Below are 8038 nucleotides of genomic sequence, written 5' to 3' on the forward strand. Positions count from 1 at the left end.
GAAAAAGGTTTCTTTTGAATAGAGAGGAAAAAAACAAAACAGGGCGAACCTTCTTTTATTTTTCCCCCTTTTTTGTATTTGAGGCATCGCGGACACTTAAGTCGCGCGGCACCCAGACGTTAGAGATTCGGGAGCTTTTATGCGGTCAGGCCGGGTGAAAAATAAATCTCGCCGCGACCCAACATGCAAAACCAAGACTGAAAAAATCTCTGTTCGTTCATCATTCGACCGACCCTCAGTCAGATGTGGCCCGAGCGAGAAGCTGGGCCGCCATTTACGTTCAAGATTTCGATGCTCCATGTGTTCTGCAGTTCGCATGGATTAGCGCACTTTGCTGCGCTCTTCATCGATCCACGAGCCTAGTGATCCACCGTTCAGGGTCGTATATAAAACGACATATTCGTTTTCTTCTCTCTTTTTCTCCAACCCGCCCAAGCAAATGAATGCGAGGGCGGAGAAAGAAAGCCAGAAAGAAAATGTTCCGATAAACACTCGTACTAGAATTTGGGTTTAGTGTGTTATTGTGATTTTGAATTCTTCCTACTTCATCGAGAGGGCGAAGGGCAAGCTTAAAAAACATTCGGTTTTCAACGGCATAGTGTCGGGCTTTGGAGTGTTAGTCTATACGACGCACACGCACGCAACCACGAGTATCTACGCCCGAAAAGAACGTCCAGAGTAAAGTCTCACACTTTCGTCCCCCACCGAGAATCAAAAAATCCCGAAGACGAAGAGAGAAACAAAAAAAAACAATTTCGATTGGGCGTATCCGCTTTAAACCACCGCGCATCAGAGCGCCTGATACCCGTTCAAAATCTTGATGTTTTTTTTTTTTCCGACTCTCCATCCACCGAGTTTTTATTTTTCAAAGTGTTTGATTTAGGGACTAAGACTTTATAAAATCTCCTTTATTGTTCCTTCGGTACTCGCGGCCCAGGCGGGCTATCGTATTCTTCACTCTACTAACGTCAACACTGTGAGCGCCGCTAAAGGTCGAATGAATCTATAGAGACATTCACCATCGAAGCAGGAAGAATTTGCTCACGGCCATAGACCAAATCGAAAGACTTTGTGTTTTTTTTTGAGCCGAGAGGAAAGAAAAATCAATTTGAAAAGGCGAATCCGCTTTAAACCACCGCGCATCAGAGCGCCTGATACCCGTTCAAAATAAATGATTTTCTTCCGTCAACCCACACATAGTTCATACGATGTCTTACGCCGAAAGACTTTTGATGGGGTTTTTTTGTTTTGCAACTTTTAGTTGTTTCGTGCTCAACCAAAGCCATATGCGCAAAACATTTGTCTTGTTCGTTTATGATCCTTCCGCAGGTTCACCTACGGAAACCTTGTTACGACTTTTACTTCCTCTAAAGGATCAAGTTCGACCATCTTTCAGTCTCGCCGTTGGTAGGCACCGCACGGGCAGAGATTGCTCCCCACTCGACGGCACCCCGACAAGCCCGTCCGAAGGCCTCACTAAATCATTCAATCGGTAGTAGCGACGGGCGGTGTGTACAAAGGGCAGGGACGTAATCGACGCGGGCTAGTGACCCGCGCCTACTAGGGATTCCTGGTTCATGGGGATCATTGCAGTCCCCAATCCCAACCACGAAGGAGGTTCAGCGGTTACCCGGTCCTTTCGGACAGGGAGAGTGAAACACGCTGATTCCTTCAGTGTAGCGCGCGTGCGGCCCAGGACATCTAAGGGCATCACAGACCTGTTATTGCTCACTGTCACGCGGCTGGACGCCGCTTGTCCCTCTAAGAAGACTGCGTGACGGACGCGAGAGCAGAAGGTATCGCCGGGGATGACGACGACCGAATAACAATAGAGCCAGCCCCCGCGAGACATTCCCGACAAAGCCCCGCCATACCTCATCCGCCAGGCAACCAACCCGTGAAGGCCGTACACCCGACGAACAGAGCACAACGAAACCAAGCCGAGAGATTGCCTCACTAAAGGAACCAGTCCCACCGAGACCCGAATCGCCGCCACCTGATCCCGACGCCTCCGTACTCCCTTCGGTTTCAATTGATAAAACCCGTCACCTATTTAGCAGGCTAGAGTCTCGTTCGTTATCGGAATTAACCAGACAAATCGCTCCACCAACTAAGAACGGCCATGCACCACCACCCACCGAATCAAGAAAGAGCTCTCAATCTGTCAATCCTTCCAGTGTCCGGGCCTGGTGAGGTTTCCCGTGTTGAGTCAAATTAAGCCGCAGGCTCCACTCCTGGTGGTGCCCTTCCGTCAATTCCTTTAAGTTTCAGCTTTGCAACCATACTTCCCCCGGAACCCAAAGACTTTGGTTTCCCGGAAGCTGCCCGTCGAGTCATTGGAGTAACTCCGACGGATTGCTGGTTGGCATCGTTTATGGTTAGAACTAGGGCGGTATCTGATCGCCTTCGAACCTCTAACTTTCGTTCTTGATCAAGGAAAACATTCTTGGCAAATGCCTTCGCTGTTGTTCGTCTTGCGGCGGTCCAAGAATTTCACCTCTGTCGCCGCAGTACGAATGCCCCCGTCCGTCTCTATTGACCATTACCTCGGGTCCAAAAGTAAAAGACCAGCAAAATCGGACCGAGGTCCTATTCCATCATTCCATGCTGCGATATTCAGGCGTTGGGATACACCTGCTTTGAGCACTCTAATTTGTTCAAAGTAAACGTTGCCGGCCGCCCGAGACACCCGGTGAAGGGCACCCCGAACGATTGACTGGGTGGAGCGAATCGAGTCAACTACGACCAAAATTTAAAAAAGAACCCGAAAGAACTTTCCAACTCTGGCCGCAGATACAACAACGACGCACCGACCACCACTCCGGCGATGTTGTCCGACCGTGAAGAGAGTCGGGCTTTGACACCCGGGCTCCCAGAGCGTGAAACGCAACACCCTTGATTCAGAGCGGCGCCGCCCGGCCGAAGACAGACATCCGACTACGAGCTTTTTAACCGCAACAACTTTAATATACGCTATTGGAGCTGGAGTTACCGCGGCTGCTGGCACCAGACTTGCCCTCCAATGGTTCCTCGTTAAAGGATTTAAAGTGTACTCATTCCAATCACGGGGCCTCGGAAGAGTCCCGTATCGTTATTTTTCGTCACTACCTCCCCGTGCCGGGAGTGGGTAATTTGCGCGCCTGCTGCCTTCCTTGGATGTGGTAGCCGTTTCTCAGGCTCCCTCTCCGGAATCGAACCCCGATTCCCCGTTACCCGTTGCAACCATGGTAGGCGCGTAACCTACCATCGACAGTTGATAAGGCAGACATTTGAAAGATACGTCGCCGGCGCGAAGGCCGTGCGATCGGCGTGAAGTTATCCAGAGTCACCAAAATTGGTACGGTGCGCGAGCCCGAAAGCCCGGCCCCGACTGGTTTTGATCTAATAAAAGCACCTCTTCTGCGAGCCCGAAAGCCCGCAGTCGAGGCTCGAGTGCATGTATTAGCTCTAGAATTACCACAGTTATCCAAGTAGGATGGAGTGGATCTAAGGAACCATAACTGATTTATTGAGCCATTCGCGGTTTCGCCGTCTAGCGGCTTGTACTTAGACATGCATGGCTTAATCTTTGAGACAAGCATATGCTACTGGCAGGATCAACCAGGTATTTCGTGTATGTTTGTTTGATATGCATCCGGCGAGTTGCGGGTTTTTATTTCGCCCACGCATCACCAAACACACACCAAATCAACACGTTTTTCGTTTTTTTTCTTTTTCTTCGGAAACTAAAATTTTTGATCGCAACGCCTGGCGTGTCACAGCGAGTCCCAGTGAAGAGAAACACCGATCCGATCCGTTTGTTGGATTTTTTTCATTTCAATTTCCAAAGTCAAAGACCATTCAACGGTCTATGAGCCCAAAGTGAATCGGATTCATTCGACCGGTCTTGATATATTCATCAACTTTTTTTCCCGTATTACGGTTTTCGACGGTCATATGTGGCGTGCTGTATGCTCATAAGTCAAGCCTGCTTTACTAAGCTGACAAGCATACATCTTTTAAATTTTTGTGGGCTCAGAGTTTTATTTTTATTTTTCCACCGCCGAGGCACACTCTCGCATCACCCCGCACGACACACACACACACACACACCTCACCGCTCAACGGTCACACGAGGCAGAATTTTCCGCAAAGACTTTCGAAGAGAAAGAGAAAACTCGGAACAACCGCGGTCAGAGGCCAGCATAGAGGCATCGTATAGAAAGTCATGGGCGGAAAAAAACAAATCATTTCAAGTCGAGACAAGCAACCAGACTACCCCTATAAAAGTGCGCAATTCTTTAAGAGTTCACCGAAGAATGACCGAGATCAAGTATGCACGAAACGAACATATTCCAAGGGCAGCTGAATAAGCGATTCTGCGCCGAAGCGCGAGAAAAGCAAGCGGTACACCGATGGGGATCGTTTTTTTTATCGTGTTAGATTCGTTGTTGTCAAGCAAGGATTCTCAAAATGTTTTTTGCATTGCACCCAAGTTTCGTACTGATTACTTGTCGCAGACCGGTGACTGTCAAAAAAAAATTTTTTACGTTTTTTCTTGAGAGGTCACTGCCTACACACAACTCCGGGCGGGCCGTACACTCACAGCCGTTTGAATTCTCCCTTCGTGTGTCATGGCCATAACTGAGCGTACATCTTACCGGGCGCCGAGTTGATCTGGCTTGTTCGATGAACGTTCGGGATACGTACAATCGATATAGCTCCAACCGTAACTCGTTTGTAATTACGCCGGCCATACTCAGCGGGCGCTCAGCTCAGCTCTCGATATCTTCCGTCGAAGGGAAGTTCGTAGTAAAAGAGAGTCAGAGTCGACGCCACATTTTGCGGTCCTCGCATCTCATCCGATTTTTGAATTTTATAGATTTGCCATCACTTCCACCCAATTCTCTCGTATATTTCAATCTCTTGACTTTGTCCGACCGGGCCGTCTTCGCCCCCCTTCAACTCCGTCCATCTCCACTTCTGTGTTCCACACAACGAGCTTCCGTCAAACGGCAAAATGTGAAATATGCGCACGCCGCACGAAATAATTTGAAAGCGTTCTGTTTGGTGGCTTTTTTATTTTTTATCTCTCGGCTCACACACACACACACACATTTCCGCCTGAACGGTAATTTTTTTTTGATACGGTGTCAAAAAGTGAAAAGACGCGCACCATTTTCTTTTCTCTTCCGTATCGTCGCTGACGGTAAACGCTGATGGTTATGATGCCGTAAGTTTGGAAGAAAGAATCTTTCCCGTCTTGTCTTGTTACGGTAAAATAACAAAGAACAAGCGTCCGATTTCTCTCACAGACGGCCACAGACAAACCACACGTGCCGAAGAAACGAAACGTCCGAAACCAAAAAAATGTTTGACGCGCGCACCTCTTCTGAACTTTTCGACCAAGAGTCGTTGGATCGAGTGACGAGCTTCTCAGCTGTCGCACCAATCGGTGAAGCGGGCGTTTGAATTCCCGTCCACATCGCGGTTCGGATATATTTTTACATATACCGACCATCGGAAATTTCGAAAACGGTTTTACCGAAGGAATGATATTTCACACACCGACAGCTCATCGAGTTCGTCTCCGTTCAACGGTTTTTTTTTTTTTAAGACTTTTTGATCGCATGGGGCTAAACTGGTTAGAGCAAAGCCGCGATCCAAGCAGTGAAAAAAAAACAAAGACAGTGCAAGCGCGATCGAACGGAATCGAAACTAAAATCATGTGAAGTGGCGGGCGGAAAGGAGCTCAGCTACGGTGGAAATGAAACTACAACTAACGCCGAACCGGACAACTTCCCATTCTGCGTCTTCGTTTCATTTCCCAAAGCTCCCCGTCGATACCAAAGTTTTTGCGTCGAAGCTACTAAAGAAATTTCGCGCTTTCCTTTTCGCCTCTTTCGCCTTCCCTTCGATATCTATCCAACCACCGGCTTCGACTTTATTTCTTTCACCCGTCTATTCGCCCGATAGTCGACGGTCGGCCATTCTTTGGTATCGGCCAGGCGGACTAACAAGAAGTAAGACTCGTTTGAAAAATTTGGACCGGGCTTTACAATCGCTGCTTGTCGTAATGTCGCAAATTTGAAAAAAATTTTCAATTCGAGAAACCAAACTATTCGACACTTCGAAAATTTTTGGGACTCTGAAAATTTTTCCGAGTTTAGGAATCGAGACCTCTTCTATACTAAGGAAAACCACTAATGTTCCGCCGCATAATGTCTCCGTTTTCCGGCTCATTTTTAGCGATTGGACGGGGACATTGCCCCATCCAACCGCCAGCCGACTTTCAGGAACCGTCGTTTTCAAAGTTGGGACTTAGAAAATTTTCGACGAGTGGGAATTTTTTACGGTCGCAAGTCATCACGACACGCCCGACCAACCCATTTGAGAGCCGCCACGCCTCGACGGTGTGACGGCTTTTTTTCGAATCGACGGGTCTCGCTCACTCCTCTCTCGCGCCGACCAGAGGCCGGGCGAGAGAGTCGTTGCCAAACACCGTCGTCGGAAATGGGAGAATTTGAGTGGGAATTTTTTACGGTCGCGAGTCATCACGACACGCCCGACCAACCCATTTGAGAGCCGCCACGCCTCGACGGTGTGTGACGGCTTTTTTTCGAATCGACGGGTCTCGCTCACTCCTCTCTCGCGCCGACCAGAGGCCGGGCGAGAGAGTCGTTGCCAAACACCGTCGTCGGAAATGGGAGAATTTGAGTGGGAATTTTTTACGGTCGCGAGTCATCACGACACGCCCGACCAACCCACTTGAGAGCCGCCACGCCTCGACGGTGTGACGGCTTCTCTTTTCGAATCGACGGGTCTCGCTCACTCCTCTCTCGCGCCGACCAGTGGCCGGGCGAGAGAGTCGTTGCCAAACACCGTCGTCGGAAATCGAGAAATTTTCATTTCCATTTCCATTTTTTTTCATCGGCCTTTATACGTCCAAGTCCCGCCAACCACGTCACTACCACGTCGTCGGGACTTAGAAAAATTTTTCAATTTTTCGGACTTAGAAAATTTTTCAACTTTCTTTTTTTCGACAACCTCTTCCCTATATAGGAAAGTAGTGGATGTTCCGGGCAGTAACTGTACGAAAAAGTCGATTTCCGAATTTTTGCCGGACTTTCACCTGAGCTCAGGCCGGGCCGCCCGCTCAACTGCCGCCCGGTCACCACCAAAAACCGGTCTTGGAAATTTTCGGACTTAGAAAATTTTTCAACTTTTTTCTTTCTCGACAACCTCTTCCCTATATAGGAAAGTAGTGGATGTTCCGGGCAGTAACTGTACGAAAAAGTTGATTTCCGAAATTTTGCCGGGCTTTCACCAGAGCTCAGGCGGGGCTTACCATCACACCCGCCGACCGGTCACCACCAAAAACCGGTCTTGGAAATTTTAGGACTTAGAAATTTTTTCCAACTTTTTTCTTTCGCTCTTTCTCGCCATTTTTAGCCGTCTTTGCTCGTCCCAGTGCCGCCTATAGCTTCACTATCCGTCGTCGGGACTTAGAAAAATTTTTCAATTTTTCGGACTTAGAAAATTTTTTCAATTTTCATTTTCGACAACCTCTTCCCTATATAGGAAAGTAGTGGATGTTCCGGGCAGTAACTGTACGAAAAAGTTGATTTCCGAAATTTTGCCGGACATTCACCTGAGCTCAGGCCGGGCCGCCCGCTCAACTACCGACCGGTCTCCACCAAAAACCGGTCTTGGAAATTTTAGGACTTAGAAATTTTTTCCAACTTTTTTTCTTTCGCTCTTTCTCTCTTTTTCAGCCGCCTTTGCTCGTCCCAGTGCCGCCTATAGCTTCACTATCCATCGTCGGGACTTAGAAAAATTTTTCAATTTTTCGGACTTAGAAAATTTTTTCAATTTTCATTTTCGACAACCTCTTCCCTATATAGGAAAGTAGTGGATGTTCCGGGCAGTAACTGTACGAAAAAGTTGATTTCCGAAATTTTGCCGGACATTCACCTGAGCTCAGGCCGGGCCGCCCGCTCAACTACCGACCGGTCTCCACCAAAAACCGGTCTTGGAAATTTTAGGACTTAGAAATTTT

The 8038-nt window shown here is 48.3% G+C and overlaps 2 non-coding genes across 2 annotated transcripts; both read right to left on the reverse strand.

The window, feature by feature from the left end:
- Positions 1-229: 229 nt before the first annotated feature.
- Positions 230-382, reverse strand: LOC124319203. The gene has a single exon (XR_006912897.1). It is a non-coding gene; the product is annotated as a 5.8S ribosomal RNA (ribosomal RNA).
- Positions 383-1312: 930 nt separating this feature from the next.
- LOC124319205 lies at positions 1313-3607 on the reverse strand. The gene has a single exon (XR_006912899.1). It is a non-coding gene; the product is annotated as a small subunit ribosomal RNA (ribosomal RNA).
- Between the last annotated feature and the right edge of the window lie 4431 nt (positions 3608-8038).

The sequence above is a fragment of the Daphnia pulicaria genome, unplaced genomic scaffold (assembly GCF_021234035.1).
Source record: "Daphnia pulicaria isolate SC F1-1A unplaced genomic scaffold, SC_F0-13Bv2 h1tg000137l, whole genome shotgun sequence".
Classification (NCBI taxonomy): Eukaryota; Metazoa; Arthropoda; class Branchiopoda; order Diplostraca; family Daphniidae; genus Daphnia; species Daphnia pulicaria.